The sequence below is a fragment of the Schistocerca gregaria genome, chromosome 3, assembly GCF_023897955.1.
Source record: "Schistocerca gregaria isolate iqSchGreg1 chromosome 3, iqSchGreg1.2, whole genome shotgun sequence".
Taxonomy (NCBI): domain Eukaryota; kingdom Metazoa; phylum Arthropoda; class Insecta; order Orthoptera; family Acrididae; genus Schistocerca; species Schistocerca gregaria.
The window spans coordinates 26,939,455-26,961,666 of record NC_064922.1 but is presented as its reverse complement, the minus strand read 5'-3'; the positions used below and the strand labels follow the sequence as shown (position 1 = coordinate 26,961,666).

Here is a 22,212-nt window from a genome sequence, read left to right as displayed (position 1 = left end):
ACGGACACGATGGTTGGTTGGTTTGTAGCGGCGAAGGTACCAGAGTACAAAGGCGCGGACACGTTCATATACACAAGAGTTCCAAGTAGTTCCGATACTCTGGTATTACGAATGCAAATTCCGTCTGTTTTTCACGTCTTAAATGGAAAGGGCGGTCACAAATTGGTCCATTTCACTCCTTGTCGACAATCACACAGCACCTGAGGTAACAAGCACATCTCGAGCCCCATTGTGCTCTCCATTGTTCATGCCAACTCAGTGCCTCGCTCTTTGCTACTGTGTAAAACTCTTGTCGTCCAACTGCAAAACACTGGGACACAACCAGTTTCCGCGTCTCCATTGCACTGATCATACTGCGAAACGCTCCCCAAACTTGGCAATCACCCATGCAGCCGACTTTTCCGACTTTACACGACGCTCACGCTAGTGACAGCCTTACTTATAGTTCGACGTCGCGCCAAAGCGAATGAGCACATTTCGCCTACGGCTTAGGCCGCTCTCCTAGTGTGGCTGCTCTGTGTCTGCAGGCAGCGAGGGGCTGCAAGCTTCCTGTGTTCGCACCTATATCACCTGTGCTTGCTTGTCAGAGACAGACTATCGCAAAACTTTCAACTCACTCCATGAAGTGATGGCTACGGCATCTGTTATCAGCAGTCACAACCAGCAACACCAGTAGCAGCCGACTGCAAGCAAAGAATGGGAACGTGCAGTGGGATTTACGTGAACTCGGCGCAAGGCAGATCTTTCCGACGTAGGCTTGAGAATCTTATGGGAACATTTGTACTGTTTCTAAGTTAAGTGTAGGTGTGCGAGGTGGGTGCTTCCTGCGCACGAATAAAAGAACGCTTGCCAATTGTGGATGCTAATCGTTCGCTTGTATCTGCCTAGACACCTCTGCTGGTTGGGAATTATTCCTCTTGCATGGCAAGGTGCGCATGTAGGAGTGTTAAAAATTCTGGAGGCGCTGGGTATCGATCCCATTACCTCTCGCACACTAAGCGAGCGCTCTACCATCTGAGCTACGCCCACCCCCCGTTGGCTAATAGTGCTACATACAGCCACATCAACGTCACAGACCCTTACACTCCCATTATTCCGCAGACAAACACTACTCTCTATGTATCAGTGAGGGTGTCTTTCAGGTTTCGTGCATTCTGTATCGAATCGTAGTTGGCCACATTAAGAGTGGCACGCATAACGTCGAAAGTAGAATTCGGACACCGCTCTGAGTAAGACGAACGTGTTGTCCACTCTCTAGGCTTCAATGACGTTAAGCCGTGATACCTAAGACAGATCTGCACTCGATGACACCACGATAACAGCCGGTCACCACACTTACATCTTGCTCTCCTTATAACAGTATACATCATATCAGTCTGTGACGCTGGTTTTGCAACTTCTTGCGTCCCTTTATGTTCGCCGCGACCAACACTTACCATGCACTGACCACAAAACATGGAGGAGCCGGAGCTTGAACCCGAGACCTTTCACACGCTAAGCGAACGATCTGCCAACTGAGCTACGGCTGCACACACGACCAAGCCTGGCTATTCTCCATTCTTTGGGACTCTGATGTGCACGGACACGTTGGTTAGTTGGTTTGTAGCGGCGAAGGTACCAGAGTACAAAGGCGCGGACACGTTCATATACACAAGAGTTCCAAGTAGTTTCGATACTCTGGTATTACGAATGCAAATTCCGTCTGTTTTTCACGTCTTAAATGGAAAGGGCGGTCACAAATTGGTCCATTTCACTCCTTGTCGACAATCACACAGCACCTGAGGTAACAAGCACATCTCGAGCCCCATTGTGCTCTCCATTGTTCATGCCAACTCAGTGCCTCGCTCTTTGCTACTGTGTAAAACTCTTGTCGTCCAACTGCAAAACACTGGGACACAAACAGTTTCCGTGTCTCCATTGCACTGATCATACTGCGAAACGCTCCCCAAACTTGGCAATCACCCATGCAGCCGACTTTTCCGACTTTACACGACGCTCACGCTAGTGACAGCCTTACTTATAGTTCGACGTCGCGCCAAAGCGAATGAGCACATTTCGCCTACGGCTTAGGCCGCTCTCCTAGTGTGGCTGCTCTGTGTCTGCAGGCAGCGAGGGGCTGCAAGCTTCCTGTGTTCGCACCTATATCACCTGTGCTTGCTTGTCAGAGACAGACTATCGCAAAACATTCAACTCACTCCATGAAGTGATTGCTACGGCATCTGTTATCAGCAGTCACAACCAGCAACGCCAGTAGCAGCCGACTGCACGCAAAGAATGGGAACGTGCAGTGGGATTTACGTGAACTCGGCGCAAGGCAGATCTTTCCGACGTAGGCTTGAGAATCTTATGGGAACATTTGTACTGTTTCTAAGTTAAGTGTAGGTGTGCGAGGTGGGTGCTTCCTGCGCACGAATAAAAGAACGCTTGCCAATTGTGGATGCTAATCGTTCGCTTGTATCTGCCTAGACACCTCTGCTGGTTGGGAATTATTCCTCTTGCATGGCAAGGTGCGCATGTAGGAGTGTTAAAAATTCTGGAGGCGCTGGGTATCGATCCCAGTACCTCTCGCACACTAAGCGAGCGCTCTACCATCTGAGCTACGCTCACCCCCCCCCCGTTGACTAATAGTGCTACATACAGCCACATCAACGTCACAGACCCTTACACTCCCATTATTCCGCAGACAAACACTACTCTCTATGTATCAGTGAGGGTGTCTTTCAGGTTTCGTGCATTCTGTATCGAATCGTAGTTGGCCACATTAAGAGTGGCACGCATAACGTCGAAAGTAGAATTCGGACACCGCTCTGAGTAAGACGAACGTGTTGTCCACTCTCTAGGCTTCAATGACGTTAAGCCGTGATACCTAAGACAGATCTGCACTCGATGGCACCACGATAACAGCCGGTCACCACACTTACATCTTGCTCTCCTTATAACAGTATACATCATATCAGTCTGTGACGCTGATTTTGCAACTTCTTGCGTCCCTTTATGTTCGCCGCGACCAACACTTACCATGCACTGACCACAAAACATGGAGGAGCCGGAGCTTGAACCCGAGACCTCTCACACGCTAAGCGAACGATCTGCCAACTGAGCTACGGCTGCACACACGACCAAGCCTGGCTATTCTCCATTCTTTGGGACTCTGATATGCACGGACACGTTGGTTGGTTGGTTTGTAGCGGCGAAGGAACCAGAGTACAAAGGCGCGGACACGTTCATATACACAAGAGTTCCAAGTAGTTTCGATACTCTGGTATTACGAATGCAAATTCCGTCTGTTTTTCACGTCTTAAATGGAAAGGGCGGTCACAAATTGGTCCATTTCACTCCTTGTCGACAATCACACAGCACCTGAGGTAACAAGCACATCTCGAGCCCCATTGTGCTCTCCATTGTTCATGCCAACTCAGTGCCTCGCTCTTTGCTACTGTGTAAAACTCTTGTCGTCCAACTGCAAAACACTGGGACACAACCAGTTTCCGCTTTTTCATTGCACTGATCATACTGCGAAACGCTCCCCAAACTTGGCAATCACCCATGCAGCCGACTTTTCCGACTTTACACGACGCTCACGCTAGTGACAGCCTTACCTATAGTTCGACGTCGCGCCAAAGCGAATGAGCACATTTCGCCTACGGCTTAGGGCGCTCTCCTAGTGTGGCTGCTCTGTGTCTGCAGGCAGCGAGGGGCTGCAAGCTTCCTGTGTTCGCACCTATATCACCTGTGCTTGCTTGTCAGAGACAGACTATCGCAAAACATTCAACTCACTCCATGAAGTGATTGCTACGGCATCTGTTATCAGCAGTCACAACCAGCAACACCAGTAGCAGCCGACTGCAAGCAAAGAATGGGAACGTGCAGTGGGATTTACGTGAACTCGGCGCAAGGCAGATCTTTCCGACGTAGGCTTGAGAATCTTATGGGAACATTTGTACTGTTTCTAAGTTAAGTGTAGGTGTGCGAGGTGGGTGCTTCCTGCGCACGAATAAAAGAACGCTTGCCAATTGTGGATGCTAATCGTTCGCTTGTATCTGCCTAGACACCTCTGCTGGTTGGGAATTATTCCTCTTGCATGGCAAGGTGCGCATGTAGGAGTGTTAAAAATCCTGGAGGCGCTGGGTATCGATCCCATTACCTCTCGCACACTAAGCGAGCGCTCTACCATCTGAGCTACGCCCACCCCCCGTTGGCTAATAGTGCTACATACAGCCACATCAACGTCACAGACCCTTACACTCCCATTATTCCGCAGACAAACACTACTCTCTATGTATCAGTGAGGGTGTCTTTCAGGTTTCGTGCATTCTGTATCGAATCGTAGTTGGCCACATTAAGAGTGGCACGCATAACGTCGAAAGTAGAATTCGGACACCGCTCTGAGTAAGACGAACGTGTTGTCCACTCTCTAGGCTTCAATGACGTTAAGCCGTGATACCTAAGACAGATCTGCACTCGATGACACCACGATAACAGCCGGTCACCACACTTACATCTTGCTCTCCTTATAACAGTATACATCATATCAGTCTGTGACGCTGGTTTTGCAACTTCTTGCGTCCCTTTATGTTCGCCGCGACCAACACTTACCATGCACTGACCACAAAACATGGAGGAGCCGGAGCTTGAACCCGAGACCTTTCACACGCTAAGCGAACGATCTGCCAACTGAGCTACGGCTGCACACACGACCAAGCCTGGCTATTCTCCATTCTTTGGGACTCTGATGTGCACGGACACGTTGGTTGGTGGGTTTGTAGCGGCGAAGGTACCAGAGTACAAAGGCGCGGACACGTTCATATACACAAGAGTTCCAAGTAGTTTCGATACTCTGGTATTACGAATGCAAATTCCGTCTGTTTTTCACGTCTTAAATGGAAAGGGCGGTCACAAATTGGTCCATTTCACTCCTTGTCGACAATCACACAGCACCTGAGGTAACAAGCACATCTCGAGCCCCATTGTGCTCTCCATTGTTCATGCCAACTCAGTGCCTCGCTCTTTGCTACTGTGTAAAACTCTTGTCGTCCAACTGCAAAACACTGGGACACAACCAGTTTCCGCGTCTCCATTGCACTGATCATACTGTGAAACGCTCCCCAAACTTGGCAATCACCCATGCAGCCGACTTTTCCGACTTTACACGACGCTCACGCTAGTGACAGCCTTACTTATAGTTCGACGTCGCGCCAAAGCGAATGAGCACATTTCGCCTACGGCTTAGGCCGCTCTCCTAGTGTGGCTGCTCTGTGTCTGCAGGCAGCGAGGGGCTGCAAGCTTCCTGTGTTCGCACCTATATCACCTGTGCTTGCTTGTCAGAGACAGACTATCGCAAAACATTCAACTCACTCCATGAAGTGATTGCTACGGCATCTGTTATCAGCAGTCACAACCAGCAACACCAGTAGCAGCCGACTGCAAGCAAAGAATGGGAACGTGCAGTGGGATTTACGTGAACTCGGCGCAAGGCAGATCTTTCCGACGTAGGCTTGAGAATCTTATGGGAACATTTGTACTGTTTCTAAGTTAAGTGTAGGTGTGCGAGGTGGGTGCTTCCTGCGCACGAATAAAAGAACGCTTGCCAATTGTGGATGCTAATCGTTCGCTTGTATCTGCCTAGACACCTCTGCTGGTTGGGAATTATTCCTCTTGCACGGCAAGGTGCGCATGTAGGAGTGTTAAAAATTCTGGAGGCGCTGGGTATCGATCCCAGTACCTCTCGCACACTAAGCGAGCGCTCTACCATCTGAGCTACGCCCACCCCCCGTTGGCTAATAGTGCTACATACAGCCACATCAACGTCACAGACCCTTACACTCCCATTATTCCGCAGACAAACACTACTCTCTATGTATCAGTGAGGGTGTCTTTCAGGTTTCGTGCATTCTGTATCGAATCGTAGTTGGCCACATTAAGAGTGGCACGCATAACGTCGAAAGTAGAATTCGGACACCGCTCTGAGTAAGACGAACGTGTTGTCCACTCTCTAGGCTTCAATGACGTTAAGCCGTGATACCTAAGACAGATCTGCACTCGATGACACCACGATAACAGCCGGTCACCACACTTACATCTTGCTCTCCTTATAACAGTATACATCATATCAGTCTGTGACGCTGGTTTTGCAACTTCTTGCGTCCCTTTATGTTCGCCGCGACCAACACTTACCATGCACTGACCACAAAACATGGAGGAGCCGGAGCTTGAACCCGAGACCTTTCACACGCTAAGCGAACGATCTGCCAACTGAGCTACGGCTGCACACACGACCAAGCCTGGCTATTCTCCATTCTTTGGGACTCTGATGTGCACGGACACGTTGGTTGGTTGGTTTGTAGCGGCGAAGGTACCAGAGTACAAAGGCGCGGACACGTTCATATACACAAGAGTTCCAAGTAGTTTCGATACTCTGGTATTACGAATGCAAATTCCGTCTGTTTTTCACGTCTTAAATGGAAAGGGCGGTCACAAATTGGTCCATTTCACTCCTTGTCGACAATCACACAGCACCTGAGGTAACAAGCACATCTCGAGCCCCATTGTGCTCTCCATTGTTCATGCCAACTCAGTGCCTCGCTCTTTGCTACTGTGTAAAACTCTTGTCGTCCAACTGCAAAACACTGGGACACAACCAGTTTCCGCTTTTTCATTGCACTGATCATACTGCGAAACGCTCCCCAAACTTGGCAATCACCCATGCAGCCGACTTTTCCGACTTTACACGACGCTCACGCTAGTGACAGCCTTACCTATAGTTCGACGTCGCGCCAAAGCGAATGAGCACATTTCGCCTACGGCTTAGGGCGCTCTCCTAGTGTGGCTGCTCTGTGTCTGCAGGCAGCGAGGGGCTGCAAGCTTCCTGTGTTCGCACCTATATCACCTGTGCTTGCTTGTCAGAGACAGACTATCGCAAAACATTCAACTCACTCCATGAAGTGATTGCTACGGCATCTGTTATCAGCAGTCACAACCAGCAACACCAGTAGCAGCCGACTGCAAGCAAAGAATGGGAACGTGCAGTGGGATTTACGTGAACTCGGCGCAAGGCAGATCTTTCCGACGTAGGCTTGAGAATCTTATGGGAACATTTGTACTGTTTCTAAGTTAAGTGTAGGTGTGCGAGGTGGGTGCTTCCTGCGCACGAATAAAAGAACGCTTGCCAATTGTGGATGCTAATCGTTCGCTTGTATCTGCCTAGACACCTCTGCTGGTTGGGAATTATTCCTCTTGCATGGCAAGGTGCGCATGTAGGAGTGTTAAAAATCCTGGAGGCGCTGGGTATCGATCCCATTACCTCTCGCACACTAAGCGAGCGCTCTACCATCTGAGCTACGCCCACCCCCCGTTGGCTAATAGTGCTACATACAGCCACATCAACGTCACAGACCCTTACACTCCCATTATTCCGCAGACAAACACTACTCTCTATGTATCAGTGAGGGTGTCTTTCAGGTTTCGTGCATTCTGTATCGAATCGTAGTTGGCCACATTAAGAGTGGCACGCATAACGTCGAAAGTAGAATTCGGACACCGCTCTGAGTAAGACGAACGTGTTGTCCACTCTCTAGGCTTCAATGACGTTAAGCCGTGATACCTAAGACAGATCTGCACTCGATGACACCACGATAACAGCCGGTCACCACACTTACATCTTGCTCTCCTTATAACAGTATACATCATATCAGTCTGTGACGCTGGTTTTGCAACTTCTTGCGTCCCTTTATGTTCGCCGCGACCAACACTTACCATGCACTGACCACAAAACATGGAGGAGCCGGAGCTTGAACCCGAGACCTTTCACACGCTAAGCGAACGATCTGCCAACTGAGCTACGGCTGCACACACGACCAAGCCTGGCTATTCTCCATTCTTTGGGACTCTGATGTGCACGGACACGTTGGTTGGTTGGTTTGTAGCGGCAAAGGTACCATAGTACAAAGGCGCGGACACGTTCATATACACAAGAGTTCCAAGTAGTTTCGATACTCTGGTATTACGAATGCAAATTCCGTCTGTTTTTCACGTCTTAAATGGAAAGGGCGGTCACAAATTGGTCCATTTCACTCCTTGTCGACAATCACACAGCACCTGAGGTAACAAGCACATCTCGAGCCCCATTGTGCTCTCCATTGTTCATGCCAACTCAGTGCCTCGCTCTTTGCTACTGTGTAAAACTCTTGTCGTCCAACTGCAAAACACTGGGACACAACCAGTTTCCGCGTCTCCATTGCACTGATCATACTGCGAAACGCTCCCCAAACTTGGCAATCACCCATGCAGCCGACTTTTCCGACTTTACACGACGCTCACGCTAGTGACAGCCTTACTTATAGTTCGACGTCGCGCCAAAGCGAATGAGCACATTTCGCCTACGGCTTAGGCCGCTCTCCTAGTGTGGCTGCTCTGTGTCTGCAGGCAGCGAGGGGCTGCAAGCTTCCTGTGTTCGCACCTATATCACCTGTGCTTGCTTGTCAGAGACAGACTATCGCAAAACATTCAACTCACTCCATGAAGTGATTGCTACGGCATCTGTTATCAGCAGTCACAACCAGCAACACCAGTAGCAGCCGACTGCAAGCAAAGAATGGGAACGTGCAGTGGGATTTACGTGAACTCGGCGCAAGGCAGATCTTTCCGACGTAGGCTTGAGAATCTTATGGGAACATTTGTACTGTTTCTAAGTTAAGTGTAGGTGTGCGAGGTGGGTGCTTCCTGCGCACGAATAAAAGAACGCTTGCCAATTGTGGATGCTAATCGTTCGCTTGTATCTGCCTAGACACCTCTGCTGGTTGGGAATTATTCCTCTTGCATGGCAAGGTGCGCATGTAGGAGTGTTAAAAATTCTGGAGGCGCTGGGTATCGATCCCAGTACCTCTCGCACACTAAGCGAGCGCTCTACCATCTGAGCTACGCCCACCCCCCGTTGGCTAATAGTGCTACATACAGCCACATCAACGTCACAGACCCTTACACTCCCATTATTCCGCAGACAAACACTACTCTCTATGTATCAGTGAGGGTGTCTTTCAGGTTTCGTGCATTCTGTATCGAATCGTAGTTGGCCACATTAAGAGTGGCACGCATAACGTCGAAAGTAGAATTCGGACACCGCTCTGAGTAAGACGAACGTGTTGTCCACTCTCTAGGCTTCAATGACGTTAAGCCGTGATACCTAAGACAGATCTGCACTCGATGACACCACGATAACAGCCGGTCACCACACTTACATCTTGCTCTCCTTATAACAGTATACATCATATCAGTCTGTGACGCTGGTTTTGCAACTTCTTGCGTCCCTTTATGTTCGCCGCGACCAACACTTACCATGCACTGACCACAAAACATGGAGGAGCCGGAGCTTGAACCCGAGACCTTTCACACGCTAAGCGAACGATCTGCCAACTGAGCTACGGCTGCACACACGACCAAGCCTGCCTATTCTCCATTCTTTGGGACTCTGATGTGCACGGACACGTTGGTTGGTTGGTTTGTAGCGGCGAAGGTACCAGAGTACAAAGGCGCGGACACGTTCATATACACAAGAGTTCCAAGTAGTTTCGATACTCTGGTATTACGAATGCAAATTCCGTCTGTTTTTCACGTCTTAAATGGAAAGGGCGGTCACAAATTGGTCCATTTCACTCCTTGTCGACAATCACACAGCACCTGAGGTAACAAGCACATCTCGAGCCCCATTGTGCTCTCCATTGTTCATGCCAACTCAGTGCCTCGCTCTTTGCTACTGTGTAAAACTCTTGTCGTCCAACTGCAAAACACTGGGACACAACCAGTTTCCGCGTCTCCATTGCACTGATCATACTGCGAAACGCTCCCCAAACTTGGCAATCACCCATGCAGCCGACTTTTCCAACTTTACACGACGCTCACGCTAGTGACAGCCTTACTTATAGTTAGACGTCGCGCCAAAGCGAATGAGCACATTTCGCCTACGGCTTAGGCCGCTCTCCTAGTGTGGCTGCTCTGTGTCTGCAGGCAGCGAGGGGCTGCAAGCTTCCTGTGTTCGCACCTATATCACCTGTGCTTGCTTGTCAGAGACAGACTATCGCAAAACATTCAACTCACTCCATGAAGTGATGGCTACGGCATCTGTTATCAGCAGTCACAACCAGCAACACCAGTAGCAGCCGACTGCAAGCAAAGAATGGGAACGTGCAGTGGGATTTACGTGAACTCGGCGCAAGGCAGATCTTTCCGACGTAGGCTTGAGAATCTTATGGGAACATTTGTACTGTTTCTAAGTTAAGTGTAGGTGTGCGAGGTGGGTGCTTCCTGCGCACGAATAAAAGAACGCTTGCCAATTGTGGATGCTAATCGTTCGCTTGTATCTGCCTAGACACCTCTGCTGGTTGGGAATTATTCCTCTTGCATGGCAAGGTGCGCATGTAGGAGTGTTAAAAATTCTGGAGGCGCTGGGTATCGATCCCAGTACCTCTCGCACACTAAGCGAGCGCTCTACCATCTGAGCTACGCCCACCCCCCCGTTGACTAATAGTGCTACATACAGCCACATCAACGTCACAGACCCTTACACTCCCATTATTCCGCAGACAAACACTACTCTCTATGTATCAGTGAGGGTGTCTTTCAGGTTTCGTGCATTCTGTATCGAATCGTAGTTGGCCACATTAAGAGTGGCACGCATAACGTCGAAAGTAGAATTCGGACACCGCTCTGAGTAAGACGAACGTGTTGTCCACTCTCTAGGCTTCAATGACGTTAAGCCGTGATACCTAAGACAGATCTGCACTCGATGACACCACGATAACAGCCGGTCACCACACTTACATCTTGCTCTCCTTATAACAGTATACATCATATCAGTCTGTGACGCTGGTTTTGCAACTTCTTGCGTCCCTTTATGTTCGCCGCGACCAACACTTACCATGCACAGACCACAAAACATGGAGGAGCCGGAGCTTGAACCCGAGACCTTTCACACGCTAAGCGAACGATCTGCCAACTGAGCTACGGCTGCACACACGACCAAGCCTGGCTATTCTCCATTCTTTGGGACTCTGATGTGCACGGACACGTTGGTTGGTTGGTTTGTAGCGGCGAAGGTACCAGAGTACAAAGGCGCGGACACGTTCATATACACAAGAGTTCCAAGTAGTTTCGATACTCTGGTATTACGAATGCAAATTCCGTCTGTTTTTCACGTCTTAAATGGAAAGGGCGGTCACAAATTGGTCCATTTCACTCCTTGTCGACAATCACACAGCACCTGAGGTAACAAGCACATCTCGAGCCCCATTGTGCTCTCCATTGTTCATGCCAACTCAGTGCCTCGCTCTTTGCTACTGTGTAAAACTCTTGTCGTCCAACTGCAAAACACTGGGACACAACCAGTTTCCGCGTCTCCATTGCACTGATCATACTGCGAAACGCTCCCCAAACTTGGCAATCACCCATGCAGCCGACTTTTCCGACTTTACACGACGCTCACGCTAGTGACAGCCTTACTTATAGTTCGACGTCGCGCCAAAGCGAATGAGCACATTTCGCCTACGGCTTAGGCCGCTCTCCTAGTGTGGCTGCTCTGTGTCTGCAGGCAGCGAGGGGCTGCAAGCTTCCTGTGTTCGCACCTATATCACCTGTGCTTGCTTGTCAGAGACAGACTATCGCAAAACATTCAACTCACTCCATGAAGTGATGGCTACGGCATCTGTTATCAGCAGTCACAACCAGCAACACCAGTAGCAGCCGACTGCAAGCAAAGAATGGGAACGTGCAGTGGGATTCACGTGAACTCGGCGCAAGGCAGATCTTTCCGACGTAGGCTTGAGAATCTTATGGGAACATTTGTACTGTTTCTAAGTTAAGTGTAGGTGTGCGAGGTGGGTGCTTCCTGCGCACGAATAAAAGAACGCTTGCCAATTGTGGATGCTAATCGTTCGCTTGTATCTGCCTAGACACCTCTGCTGGTTGGGAATTATTCCTCTTGCATGGCAAGGTGCGCATGTAGGAGTGTTAAAAATTCTACTACTCTCTATGTATCAGTGAGGGTGTCTTTCAGGTTTCGTGCATTCTGTATCGAATCGTAGTTGGCCACATTAAGAGTGGCACGCATAACGTCGAAAGTAGAATTCGGACACCGCTCTGAGTAAGACGAACGTGTTGTCCACTCTCTAGGCTTCAATGACGTTAAGCTGTGATACCTAAGACCGATCTGCACTCGATGACACCACGATAACAGCCGGTCACCACACTTACATCTTGCTCTCCTTATAACAGTATACATCATATCAGTCTGTGACGCTGGTTTTGCAACTTCTTGCGTCCCTTTATGTTCGCCGCGACCAACACTTACCATGCACTGACCACAAAACATGGAGGAGCCGGAGCTGGAACCCGAGACCTTTCACACGCTAAGCGAACGATCTGCCAACTGAGCTACGGCTGCACACACGACCAAGCCTGGCTATTCTCCATTCTTTGGGACTCTGATGTGCACGGACACGTTGGTTGGTTGGTTTGTAGCGGCGAAGGTACCAGAGTACAAAGGCGCGGACACGTTCATATACACAAGAGTTCCAAGTAGTTTCGATACTCTGGTATTACGAATGCAAATTCCGTCTGTTTTTCACGTCTTAAATGGAAAGGGCGGTCACAAATTGGTCCATTTCACTCCTTGTCGACAATCACACAGCACCTGAGGTAACAAGCACATCTCGAGCCCCATTGTGCTCTCCATTGTTCATGCCAACTCAGTGCCTCGCTCTTTGCTACTGTGTAAAACTATTGTCGTCCAACTGCAAAACACTGGGACACAACCAGTTTCCGCGTCTCCATTGCACTGATCATACTGCGAAACGCTCCCCAAACTTGGCAATCACCCATGCAGCCGACTTTTCCGACTTTACACGACGCTCACGCTAGTGACAGCCTTACTTATAGTTCGACGTCGCGCCAAAGCGAATGAGCACATTTCGCCTACGGCTTAGGCCGCTCTCCTAGTGTGGCTGCTCTGTGTCTGCAGGCAGCGAGGGGCTGCAAGCTTCCTGTGTTCGCACCTATATCACCTGTGCTTGCTTGTCAGAGACAGACTATCGCAAAACATTCAACTCACTCCATGAAGTGATTGCTACGGCATCTGTTATCAGCAGTCACAACCAGCAACACCAGTAGCAGCCGACTGCAAGCAAAGAATGGGAACGTGCAGTGGGATTTACGTGAACTCGGCGCAAGGCAGATCTTTCCGACGTAGGCTTGAGAATCTTATGGGAACATTTGTACTGTTTCTAAGTTAAGTGTAGGTGTGCGAGGTGGGTGCTTCCTGCGCACGAATAAAAGAACGCTTGCCAATTGTGGATGCTAATCGTTCGCTTGTATCTGCCTAGACACCTCTGCTGGTTGGGAATTATTCCTCTTGCATGGCAAGGTGCGCATGTAGGAGTGTTAAAAATTCTGGAGGCGCTGGGTATCGATCCCAGTACCTCTCGCACACTAAGCGAGCGCTCTACCATCTGAGCTACGCCCACCCCCCGTTGACTAATAGTGCTACATACAGCCACATCAACGTCACAGACCCTTACACTCCCATTATTCCGCAGACAAACACTACTCTCTATGTATCAGTGAGGGTGTCTTTCAGGTTTCGTGCATTCTGTATCGAATCGTAGTTGGCCACATTAAGAGTGGCACGCATAACGTCGAAAGTAGAATTCGGACACCGCTCTGAGTAAGACGAACGTGTTGTCCACTCTCTAGGCTTCAATGACGTTAAGCCGTGATACCTAAGACCGATCTGCACTCGATGACACCACGATAACAGCCGGTCACCACACTTACATCTTGCTCTCCTTATAACAGTACACATCATATCAGTCTGTGACGCTGGTTTTGCAACTTCTTGCGTCCCTTTATGTTCGCCGCGACCAACACTTACCATGCACTGACCACAAAACATGGAGGAGCCGGAGCTTGAACCCGAGACCTTTCACACGCTAAGCGAACGATCTGCCAACTGAGCTACGGCTGCACACACGACCAAGCCTGGCTATTCTCCATTCTTTGGGACTCTGATGTGCACGGACACGATGGTTGGTTGGTTTGTAGCGGCGAAGGTACCAGAGTACAAAGGCGCGGACACGTTCATATACACAAGAGTTCCAAGTAGTTTCGATACTCTGGTATTACGAATGCAAATTCCGTCTGTTTTTCACGTCTTAAATGGAAAGGGCGGTCACAAATTGGTCCATTTCACTCCTTGTCGACAATCACACAGCACCTGAGGTAACAAGCACATCTCGAGCCCCATTGTGCTCTCCATTGTTCATGCCAACTCAGTGCCTCGCTCTTTGCTACTGTGTAAAACTCTTGTCGTCCAACTGCAAAACACTGGGACACAACCAGTTTCCGCGTCTCCATTGCACTGATCATACTGCGAAACGCTCCCCAAACTTGGCAATCACCCATGCAGCCGACTTTTCCGACTTTACACGACGCTCACGCTAGTGACAGCCTTACCTATAGTTCGACGTCGCGCCAAAGCGAATGAGCACATTTCGCCTACGGCTTAGGGCGCTCTCCTAGTGTGGCTGCTCTGTGTCTGCAGGCAGCGAGGGGCTGCAAGCTTCCTGTGTTCGCACCTATATCACCTGTGCTTGCTTGTCAGAGACAGACTATCGCAAAACATTCAACTCACTCCATGAAGTGATTGCTACGGCATCTGTTATCAGCAGTCACAACCAGCAACACCAGTAGCAGCCGACTGCAAGCAAAGAATGGGAACGTGCAGTGGGATTTACGTGAACTCGGCGCAAGGCAGATCTTTCCGACGTAGGCTTGAGAATCTTATGGGAACATTTGTACTGTTTCTAAGTTAAGTGTAGGTGTGCGAGGTGGGTGCTTCCTGCGCACGAATAAAAGAACGCTTGCCAATTGTGGATGCTAATCGTTCGCTTGTATCTGCCTAGACACCTCTGCTGGTTGGGAATTATTCCTCTTGCATGGCAAGGTGCGCATGTAGGAGTGTTAAAAATCCTGGAGGCGCTGGGTATCGATCCCATTACCTCTCGCACACTAAGCGAGCGCTCTACCATCTGAGCTACGCCCACCCCCCGTTGGCTAATAGTGCTACATACAGCCACATCAACGTCACAGACCCTTACACTCCCATTATTCCGCAGACAAACACTACTCTCTATGTATCAGTGAGGGTGTCTTTCAGGTTTCGTGCATTCTGTATCGAATCGTAGTTGGCCACATTAAGAGTGGCACGCATAACGTCGAAAGTAGAATTCGGACACCGCTCTGAGTAAGACGAACGTGTTGTCCACTCTCTAGGCTTCAATGACGTTAAGCCGTGATACCTAAGACAGATCTGCACTCGATGACACCACGATAACAGCCGGTCACCACACTTACATCTTGCTCTCCTTATAACAGTATACATCATATCAGTCTGTGACGCTGGTTTTGCAACTTCTTGCGTCCCTTTATGTTCGCCGCGACCAACACTTACCATGCACTGACCACAAAACATGGAGGAGCCGGAGCTTGAACCCGAGACCTTTCACACGCTAAGCGAACGATCTGCCAACTGAGCTACGGCTGCACACACGACCAAGCCTGGCTATTCTCCATTCTTTGGGACTCTGATGTGCACGGACACGTTGGTTGGTTGGTTTGTAGCGGCAAAGGTACCATAGTACAAAGGCGCGGACACGTTCATATACACAAGAGTTCCAAGTAGTTTCGATACTCTGGTATTACGAATGCAAATTCCGTCTGTTTTTCACGTCTTAAATGGAAAGGGCGGTCACAAATTGGTCCATTTCACTCCTTGTCGACAATCACACAGCACCTGAGGTAACAAGCACATCTCGAGCCCCATTGTGCTCTCCATTGTTCATGCCAACTCAGTGCCTCGCTCTTTGCTACTGTGTAAAACTCTTGTCGTCCAACTGCAAAACACTGGGACACAACCAGTTTCCGCGTCTCCATTGCACTGATCATACTGCGAAACGCTCCCCAAACTTGGCAATCACCCATGCAGCCGACTTTTCCGACTTTACACGACGCTCACGCTAGTGACAGCCTTACTTATAGTTCGACGTCGCGCCAAAGCGAATGAGCACATTTCGCCTACGGCTTAGGCCGCTCTCCTAGTGTGGCTGCTCTGTGTCTGCAGGCAGCGAGGGGCTGCAAGCTTCCTGTGTTCGCACCTATATCACCTGTGCTTGCTTGTCAGAGACAGACTATCGCAAAACATTCAACTCACTCCATGAAGTGATTGCTACGGCATCTGTTATCAGCAGTCACAACCAGCAACACCAGTAGCAGCCGACTGCAAGCAAAGAATGGGAACGTGCAGTGGGATTTACGTGAACTCGGCGCAAGGCAGATCTTTCCGACGTAGGCTTGAGAATCTTATGGGAACATTTGTACTGTTTCTAAGTTAAGTGTAGGTGTGCGAGGTGGGTGCTTCCTGCGCACGAATAAAAGAACGCTTGCCAATTGTGGATGCTAATCGTTCGCTTGTATCTGCCTAGACACCTCTGCTGGTTGGGAATTATTCCTCTTGCATGGCAAGGTGCGCATGTAGGAGTGTTAAAAATTCTGGAGGCGCTGGGTATCGATCCCAGTACCTCTCGCACACTAAGCGAGCGCTCTACCATCTGAGCTACGCCCACCCCCCGTTGGCTAATAGTGCTACATACAGCCACATCAACGTCACAGACCCTTACACTCCCATTATTCCGCAGACAAACACTACTCTCTATGTATCAGTGAGGGTGTCTTTCAGGTTTCGTGCATTCTGTATCGAATCGTAGTTGGCCACATTAAGAGTGGCACGCATAACGTCGAAAGTAGAATTCGGACACCGCTCTGAGTAAGACGAACGTGTTGTCCACTCTCTAGGCTTCAATGACGTTAAGCCGTGATACCTAAGACAGATCTGCACTCGATGACACCACGATAACAGCCGGTCACCACACTTACATCTTGCTCTCCTTATAACAGTATACATCATATCAGTCTGTGACGCTGGTTTTGCAACTTCTTGCGTCCCTTTATGTTCGCCGCGACCAACACTTACCATGCACTGACCACAAAACATGGAGGAGCCGGAGCTTGAACCCGAGACCTTTCACACGCTAAGCGAACGATCTGCCAACTGAGCTACGGCTGCACACACGACCAAGCCTGCCTATTCTCCATTCTTTGGGACTCTGATGTGCACGGACACGTTGGTTGGTTGGTTTGTAGCGGCGAAGGTACCAGAGTACAAAGGCGCGGACACGTTCATATACACAAGAGTTCCAAGTAGTTTCGATACTCTGGTATTACGAATGCAAATTCCGTCTGTTTTTCACGTCTTAAATGGAAAGGGCGGTCACAAATTGGTCCATTTCACTCCTTGTCGACAATCACACAGCACCTGAGGTAACAAGCACATCTCGAGCCCCATTGTGCTCTCCATTGTTCATGCCAACTCAGTGCCTCGCTCTTTGCTACTGTGTAAAACTCTTGTCGTCCAACTGCAAAACACTGGGACACAACCAGTTTCCGCGTCTCCATTGCACTGATCATACTGCGAAACGCTCCCCAAACTTGGCAATCACCCATGCAGCCGACTTTTCCAACTTTACACGACGCTCACGCTAGTGACAGCCTTACTTATAGTTAGACGTCGCGCCAAAGCGAATGAGCACATTTCGCCTACGGCTTAGGCCGCTCTCCTAGTGTGGCTGCTCTGTGTCTGCAGGCAGCGAGGGGCTGCAAGCTTCCTGTGTTCGCACCTATATCACCTGTGCTTGCTTGTCAGAGACAGACTATCGCAAAACATTCAACTCACTCCATGAAGTGATGGCTACGGCATCTGTTATCAGCAGTCACAACCAGCAACACCAGTAGCAGCCGACTGCAAGCAAAGAATGGGAACGTGCAGTGGGATTTACGTGAACTCGGCGCAAGGCAGATCTTTCCGACGTAGGCTTGAGAATCTTATGGGAACATTTGTACTGTTTCTAAGTTAAGTGTAGGTGTGCGAGGTGGGTGCTTCCTGCGCACGAATAAAAGAACGCTTGCCAATTGTGGATGCTAATCGTTCGCTTGTATCTGCCTAGACACCTCTGCTGGTTGGGAATTATTCCTCTTGCATGGCAAGGTGCGCATGTAGGAGTGTTAAAAATTCTGGAGGCGCTGGGTATCGATCCCAGTACCTCTCGCACACTAAGCGAGCGCTCTACCATCTGAGCTACGCCCACCCCCCCGTTGACTAATAGTGCTACATACAGCCACATCAACGTCACAGACCCTTACACTCCCATTATTCCGCAGACAAACACTACTCTCTATGTATCAGTGAGGGTGTCTTTCAGGTTTCGTGCATTCTGTATCGAATCGTAGTTGGCCACATTAAGAGTGGCACGCATAACGTCGAAAGTAGAATTCGGACACCGCTCTGAGTAAGACGAACGTGTTGTCCACTCTCTAGGCTTCAATGACGTTAAGCCGTGATACCTAAGACAGATCTGCACTCGATGACACCACGATAACAGCCGGTCACCACACTTACATCTTGCTCTCCTTATAACAGTATACATCATATCAGTCTGTGACGCTGGTTTTGCAACTTCTTGCGTCCCTTTATGTTCGCCGCGACCAACACTTACCATGCACAGACCACAAAACATGGAGGAGCCGGAGCTTGAACCCGAGACCTTTCACACGCTAAGCGAACGATCTGCCAACTGAGCTACGGCTGCACACACGACCAAGCCTGGCTATTCTCCATTCTTTGGGACTCTGATGTGCACGGACACGTTGGTTGGTTGGTTTGTAGCGGCGAAGGTACCAGAGTACAAAGGCGCGGACACGTTCATATACACAAGAGTTCCAAGTAGTTTCGATACTCTGGTATTACGAATGCAAATTCCGTCTGTTTTTCACGTCTTAAATGGAAAGGGCGGTCACAAATTGGTCCATTTCACTCCTTGTCGACAATCACACAGCACCTGAGGTAACAAGCACATCTCGAGCCCCATTGTGCTCTCCATTGTTCATGCCAACTCAGTGCCTCGCTCTTTGCTACTGTGTAAAACTCTTGTCGTCCAACTGCAAAACACTGGGACACAACCAGTTTCCGCGTCTCCATTGCACTGATCATACTGCGAAACGCTCCCCAAACTTGGCAATCACCCATGCAGCCGACTTTTCCGACTTTACACGACGCTCACGCTAGTGACAGCCTTACTTATAGTTCGACGTCGCGCCAAAGCGAATGAGCACATTTCGCCTACGGCTTAGGCCGCTCTCCTAGTGTGGCTGCTCTGTGTCTGCAGGCAGCGAGGGGCTGCAAGCTTCCTGTGTTCGCACCTATATCACCTGTGCTTGCTTGTCAGAGACAGACTATCGCAAAACATTCAACTCACTCCATGAAGTGATGGCTACGGCATCTGTTATCAGCAGTCACAACCAGCAACACCAGTAGCAGCCGACTGCAAGCAAAGAATGGGAACGTGCAGTGGGATTCACGTGAACTCGGCGCAAGGCAGATCTTTCCGACGTAGGCTTGAGAATCTTATGGGAACATTTGTACTGTTTCTAAGTTAAGTGTAGGTGTGCGAGGTGGGTGCTTCCTGCGCACGAATAAAAGAACGCTTGCCAATTGTGGATGCTAATCGTTCGCTTGTATCTGCCTAGACACCTCTGCTGGTTGGGAATTATTCCTCTTGCATGGCAAGGTGCGCATGTAGGAGTGTTAAAAATTCTACTACTCTCTATGTATCAGTGAGGGTGTCTTTCAGGTTTCGTGCATTCTGTATCGAATCGTAGTTGGCCACATTAAGAGTGGCACGCATAACGTCGAAAGTAGAATTCGGACACCGCTCTGAGTAAGACGAACGTGTTGTCCACTCTCTAGGCTTCAATGACGTTAAGCTGTGATACCTAAGACCGATCTGCACTCGATGACACCACGATAACAGCCGGTCACCACACTTACATCTTGCTCTCCTTATAACAGTATACATCATATCAGTCTGTGACGCTGGTTTTGCAACTTCTTGCGTCCCTTTATGTTCGCCGCGACCAACACTTACCATGCACTGACCACAAAACATGGAGGAGCCGGAGCTGGAACCCGAGACCTTTCACACGCTAAGCGAACGATCTGCCAACTGAGCTACGGCTGCACACACGACCAAGCCTGGCTATTCTCCATTCTTTGGGACTCTAATGTGCACGGACACGTTGGTTGGTTGGTTTGTAGCGGCGAAGGTACCAGAGTACAAAGGCGCGGACACGTTCATATACACAAGAGTTCCAAGTAGTTTCGATACTCTGGTATTACGAATGCAAATTCCGTCTGTTTTTCACGTCTTAAATGGAAAGGGCGGTCACAAATTGGTCCATTTCACTCCTTGTCGACAATCACACAGCACCTGAGGTAACAAGCACATCTCGAGCCCCATTGTGCTCTCCATTGTTCATGCCAACTCAGTGCCTCGCTCTTTGCTACTGTGTAAAACTATTGTCGTCCAACTGCAAAACACTGGGACACAACCAGTTTCCGCGTCTCCATTGCACTGATCATACTGCGAAACGCTCCCCAAACTTGGCAATCACCCATGCAGCCGACTTTTCCGACTTTACACGACGCTCACGCTAGTGACAGCCTTACTTATAGTTCGACGTCGCGCCAAAGCGAATGAGCACATTTCGCCTACGGCTTAGGCCGCTCTCCTAGTGTGGCTGCTCTGTGTCTGCAGGCAGCGAGGGGCTGCAAGCTTCCTGTGTTCGCACCTATATCACCTGTGCTTGCTTGTCAGAGACAGACTATCGCAAAACATTCAACTCACTCCATGAAGTGATTGCTACGGCATCTGTTATCAGCAGTCACAACCAGCAACACCAGTAGCAGCCGACTGCAAGCAAAGAATGGGAACGTGCAGTGGGATTTACGTGAACTCGGCGCAAGGCAGATCTTTCCGACGTAGGCTTGAGAATCTTATGGGAACATTTGTACTGTTTCTAAGTTAAGTGTAGGTGTGCGAGGTGGGTGCTTCCTGCGCACGAATAAAAGAACGCTTGCCAATTGTGGATGCTAATCGTTCGCTTGTATCTGCCTAGACACCTCTGCTGGTTGGGAATTATTCCTCTTGCATGGCAAGGTGCGCATGTAGGAGTGTTAAAAATTCTGGAGGCGCTGGGTATCGATCCCAGTACCTCTCGCACACTAAGCGAGCGCTCTACCATCTGAGCTACGCCCACCCCCCGTTGACTAATAGTGCTACATACAGCCACATCAACGTCACAGACCCTTACACTCCCATTATTCCGCAGACAAACACTACTCTCTATGTATCAGTGAGGGTGTCTTTCAGGTTTCGTGCATTCTGTATCGAATCGTAGTTGGCCACATTAAGAGTGGCACGCATAACGTCGAAAGTAGAATTCGGACACCGCTCTGAGTAAGACGAACGTGTTGTCCACTCTCTAGGCTTCAATGACGTTAAGCCGTGATACCTAAGACCGATCTGCACTCGATGACACCACGATAACAGCCGGTCACCACACTTACATCTTGCTCTCCTTATAACAGTACACATCATATCAGTCTGTGACGCTGGTTTTGCAACTTCTTGCGTCCCTTTATGTTCGCCGCGACCAACACTTACCATGCACTGACCACAAAACATGGAGGAGCCGGAGCTTGAACCCGAGACCTTTCACACGCTAAGCGAACGATCTGCCAACTGAGCTACGGCTGCACACACGACCAAGCCTGGCTATTCTCCATTCTTTGGGACTCTGATGTGCACGGACACGATGGTTGGTTGGTTTGTAGCGGCGAAGGTACCAGAGTACAAAGGCGCGGACACGTTCATATACACAAGAGTTCCAAGTAGTTTCGATACTCTGGTATTACGAATGCAAATTCCGTCTGTTTTTCACGTCTTAAATGGAAAGGGCGGTCACAAATTGGTCCATTTCACTCCTTGTCGACAATCACACAGCACCTGAGGTAACAAGCACATCTCGAGCCCCATTGTGCTCTCCATTGTTCATGCCAACTCAGTGCCTCGCTCTTTGCTACTGTGTAAAACTCTTGTCGTCCAACTGCAAAACACTGGGACACAACCAGTTTCCGCGTCTCCATTGCACTGATCATACTGCGAAACGCTCCCCAAACTTGGCAATCACCCATGCAGCCGACTTTTCCGACTTTACACG

The 22,212-nt window shown here is 49.6% G+C and overlaps 7 non-coding genes across 7 annotated transcripts; all 7 read right to left on the bottom strand.

Moving 5' to 3' along the window:
• Positions 1-5,694: 5,694 nt before the first annotated feature.
• On the bottom strand, positions 5,695-5,768 carry Trnat-agu (transfer RNA threonine (anticodon AGU)). Its single transcript has one exon. It is a non-coding gene; the product is annotated as a tRNA-Thr (tRNA).
• A 3,082-nt stretch (positions 5,769-8,850) lies between these two features.
• On the bottom strand, positions 8,851-8,924 carry Trnat-agu (transfer RNA threonine (anticodon AGU)). The gene has a single exon. It is a non-coding gene; the product is annotated as a tRNA-Thr (tRNA).
• A 1,504-nt stretch (positions 8,925-10,428) lies between these two features.
• Positions 10,429-10,502, bottom strand: Trnat-agu (transfer RNA threonine (anticodon AGU)). The gene has a single exon. It is a non-coding gene; the product is annotated as a tRNA-Thr (tRNA).
• Positions 10,503-13,435: 2,933 nt separating this feature from the next.
• On the bottom strand, positions 13,436-13,509 carry Trnat-agu (transfer RNA threonine (anticodon AGU)). The gene has a single exon. It is a non-coding gene; the product is annotated as a tRNA-Thr (tRNA).
• A 3,082-nt stretch (positions 13,510-16,591) lies between these two features.
• Positions 16,592-16,665, bottom strand: Trnat-agu (transfer RNA threonine (anticodon AGU)). Its single transcript has one exon. It is a non-coding gene; the product is annotated as a tRNA-Thr (tRNA).
• Positions 16,666-18,169: 1,504 nt separating this feature from the next.
• On the bottom strand, positions 18,170-18,243 carry Trnat-agu (transfer RNA threonine (anticodon AGU)). The gene has a single exon. It is a non-coding gene; the product is annotated as a tRNA-Thr (tRNA).
• Positions 18,244-21,176: 2,933 nt separating this feature from the next.
• Trnat-agu (transfer RNA threonine (anticodon AGU)) lies at positions 21,177-21,250 on the bottom strand. The gene has a single exon. It is a non-coding gene; the product is annotated as a tRNA-Thr (tRNA).
• Between the last annotated feature and the right edge of the window lie 962 nt (positions 21,251-22,212).